Raw genomic sequence first — 4,356 nt, 5'->3', positions numbered from 1 at the left:
ATGGGTGATGGAGATTTCACAGTAACAGTGAGCAGGAAGGAAGTAGTGGTAGTTGTACTGCCTGTGCAGGAGTACTGGCTGCCACCGTCTGACCTGGACTTGCTTTTGCCTCCAGTAGATGTGGGCGTGTTTTTCTATTACAGAAAGCCCCATGATTTATCATTTGGGTCCATGATTGGCGTTCTGAGTGAGGCCTTGGCCCAAGCACTGGTGTCCTATTATCCATTTTCAGGGGAAGTTTTGAGTAACTCAGCGGGTGATCTCGAGCTCATTTGCAACAACCGTGGGGTTGATTTCATGGAAGCTTATGCGGATGGACAACTACAAAACCTCAACTTATATAAACCTGATGAAAGCATTGAAAGCAAGCTTGTCCCTAAGAAGAAACATGACGTTCTGTCAGCCCAGGTAACTCTCTCTCTTTCTCTGTGATATGCTAATCCTAATTAGTTGTAATCGTGACATGCTTATTGTTATGTAAATGAACTAATGACAAGTGACTCAACTCAAATGTGGCGGAGTTTTGGTGGCATGTACATTCGATCATAGGAAAGTAGACACATATTCTGCCAATATGTTTCTAGTTTCATGGGCTGAAATGGCTCAGTCCAAGCCATTATCCGTACTACCATCTTTCCGGCGCTCTCTCCTCAACCCTCGATGTCCGGGCTCCTATGATCTATCCCTTGATGACATGTACATCCCCATGTCAGCCTTACCTCCTCCCAAAGCTCCACAGCCTGGTGATGATCTTCTCATAAACCGCTTTTACTATGTCACAACCGAACAACTCTCAGTATACTCCAATCACTAGCCACCAGCAAGGGTAGCTCCTGCAAGAGGACCAAACTAGAGTCTCTCAATGCTTTTCTGTGGAAGATGGTGGCCAAAATTGCAGTCATGGAAGACGAAAACCAAAATATATGCAAGATGGGCACCGTGGTGGATGAAAGAAAGTGATTGAGCAATGAAGACAAGGTTAAAGAAACAATGATAGCCTCTTACTTCGAAAATGTGTTGTCCATCCCATTTGGTAAGAAGACAATAAATGAACTGAAAGAGAAACCATTGAGCTAGGTAGTGTTGATACCTGGTCAACTGAGGATAGATTCATTCCTTAGACGTGGTGGAGAAAGCTCCCGCTCTGGTACCGAAATCTTGGATTTATGCTTCCCTACACAAAGGTGTCCGGATGGGTTGTCCGGACACACCCTCCAAAGCCCAAGTCAGACATTAGGAAGAATGGAAACCTTTAGAGAGAGAGAGAAAGATAGAGAGTGGATTTGAGAACTCACTATCCCCTTTTGTTATATTATCGTAGGGTTTTTATAGTGTTCAAAGATGAGTGGGGCTTCGTAGTGCTGAGTTGGCCGGGTAGTGATGATTGTGCAGTAGTGGCAGGGCAATCATCATACCTGCAGGATAGTTAGGGGTTGTGTCAGATGGCGCGTCATAGCTTGCCATTCTTTCAACCTTGCTGTTGACCTGAGTTTTGACATGCTTGTCTACTAAATTGGATGTGGGGATAGAAAATATCCCATGAGTTTGATCAGGTGTCAGCTAACGAGGGCCTCGCTTATCAAAGAGGATTTGAGGCTATCAAGGGGATGTGGGCCATTTCAGCAGGGCAAATGGTCCAGGCAAGATGTCTTCGAATACCTTGGAGGTTGTCCGGGTAGTGATGAAGATCTGACACGTGGCCCGATTAGGGTGATGCCACGTGGATAAACACATGGAAGTGCTTGTGGGTGTACAAATGGGATAAGGTCCCCATAATGTTCCCTTCAGCATGTGCGTATATGTCTGGGTAGGGGTGGATGAGCTGAAATCCCCTAGAGTCCCCTAATGCTGGTGAGACATGTGTTAGACACTTACAGGAGGGCTACTTCCATCAAGGCATTCTGTCAGGCGGCGTGTCGCTTTAGGATGTGTCCCATGACGGCTGGCTTTTAGGATCTCTAGGGTTTTGGTCCCTTATAAATATGGGATCCCAGACCTTTTAGGATTCATTTGGATGTTTCTTGTCTCCAAGGCTTTTTTTTTTCTCTCGTCATTATCTCTCTACATTCTGCAATCTACAGCTACCATCGTTGCGCTGCTCTACTATTCATTTTCTTTGACGACTCTTGCATTCTACACCACTGCAACTTCGGTGGCTGTTCATCTTTCTGGTGACCCTACTAGTTTCCCCATTTTTGGGCTTAGGAGGGCTAAGCTTCAATTAGCAGTGTTCCTTCTGAACTTTGGTAAGCCTTCATTCCCCATACCGATTATGTATTTTCACTGTTTAGAGTTTGGACTTGTTGCTTAGCTGTGGTGTATAGAATGTAGAACGCTTTTGGTTGTTTTGTGGGTAGGGCAGCCGTTGCCGGTGATAGGTTTGGTGAGGTCTTAATAAGACCAAGAATTTTGTAGTTTGGTTTCTAGATGGGTCAAGACCTTTGTGGGGTATGGTTAATAGGGGAGACCCTTGGATGGGGTCTGCCTTACAGGTTGAGCTAGGGCTCTGTCCGAATATGGGCTTTGAGCCAGTGTAGGCTAGCCCTTGCTTAGCTGAAGTGTTGCTTACAAGCAGCAGGGGTCAGGTGACTACTTTCTAACATCTGGTCGTTGTGTCGTGCAGGTCTTACTCGGCCTACCACTTTAGTATGTCAACACGAGGGGGTGTCGCTTCTACCAGTGAGGCTAGTAAAGTTTACAAAGTCTTCACCATGTATTGGGCTTTTTTTTTTATGGGAATTCTTTAAGCCCAAATGTAAATAACGTTAAGGCTTTAGTATGTTGGTGAAAAATGGTAGAGAAAGAGGAAGAGGAAAATAAGGTTGTTTTTTTGGCATTGTTCTAGGGTTCAAGGGTGAAGGGTATATGTTCTTTCATCAACCTTTTAGGGGAGTTCTTGTGGTATGATCTCTACCTAATCTCCTTCTATTTTTTGTTTTCTAGGATGATAGATTCCCTCCTTAGACATTGATATATGTTTCCATTATTTATCAAGGTGAAGAAAGTAGTGAGGATTTATTTGCATTCATATTTTTATTAAAGTGAAGGAAATTTTTCCCATGGTTTTTTACCTCGGTTAGGAGGGTTTTTCCGTGCTATATTTGGTGTAATTTTGGTTGGATGTTTTTAGATAATATAATTGCCTTTTCTTGTTAGGTTGCGGCTGTTGAGAGGTTGTTAACATTGTAGGAAATCTTTTAACTTGTGTAGGTGAATACTTTACAATTCCTTTTTATCCCAACGCAAAATCCCTCGAATTTTTACCAGGTCGTTTTCAACTTCAAAGGAACACAACTTTGGTGGCGATGATGAGGAGCCTTAGGTTTGTCACTACCGAATGAGAAACTCTAGTCCAAGTCTTTAATGTTCTTCACGAACTACTAAATCATATAATTCAAATCATTAGACCAAATAAATAATTATTTTAGAAGATGAAACTCATAGCAATTCGGAAGCAATCTCGGAGTTGAAGCTGCAGAGACTGAGCTTTGCTCTTCCATGGATCCACAAAAATTCCTAGGAAGAGAGAGAAACAATGAAAAGCATATTAGTTTCTAGAGAGAGAGAGGAGAAATTAGAAATCCCCTTTCTATTGTATTTGAAGTGGAGATAATACAAAGGAGAGAGAATATGAGAAGTGGGTCAAAATGTAACGAGTGTGTGAGGCTCTAGAAAGTGGAAACATCTTGATATTCATCTCTATTGATACTTGAACAAAGCAAATGAAAGCCAATCATTTTTTTCTTATTATTATTTGTTATTTTACAATAAATTTAAAATAAATATTTATAAAAAGTAGTACTAATAAAAAAAACTTGTAAGGAAAAAAGGTTTTTATTATTTCTTATCAAAAAAAAATATTTTATTTTGTAATTTAAATATATAAATCATATTATAATATTAATTATTTTTTAATGGCCAAATGACAATCTAAAAATAATTAAATATTATTTTTCAATTTATTGTAGTTACACATCCAACATCTTTAATTTCCACCCCCAGCCTCTCTTTTTTTTTTTTTTTTTTTTTTTATTCCCCCTTCTAAACTAGATCTAAACATAGAAAAGATTTTCGTATACATGATCATTTTTCAAGTTACAAAAGTGAACCCTAGCTAGGATTTAATTTTGAAGTCCTTACTAATCCTTATACTAGTCTTATGATAGTAATTAAGATAGAGCTAGGAGGCATTTATGCTTGTACAAGTCATTCCAAAATTTTCGTTTTTCACTTCTTTTTACTACAAAGTAATTAATTTCTGATATAAAGAAAAGGAAAAGGAATTCTAACATTTGAAACAACATGCGAGGGAGTTACTTCTAAATTTCTGAATATGAGATGGTGGACGAAAGCTAG

General features: G+C 40.0%; 1 pseudogene; it reads left to right on the top strand.

Annotated features, from left to right (window-relative positions):
- On the top strand, positions 1–1,077 carry LOC104880335 (coniferyl alcohol acyltransferase-like; annotated as a pseudogene).
- The last annotated feature ends 3,279 nt before the right edge of the window (positions 1,078–4,356 follow it).

This window comes from Vitis vinifera, chromosome 9 (assembly GCF_030704535.1).
Source record: "Vitis vinifera cultivar Pinot Noir 40024 chromosome 9, ASM3070453v1".
NCBI classification, from domain to species: Eukaryota; Viridiplantae; Streptophyta; class Magnoliopsida; order Vitales; family Vitaceae; genus Vitis; species Vitis vinifera.
This window is presented reverse-complemented; position numbering and strand designations above follow the sequence as displayed.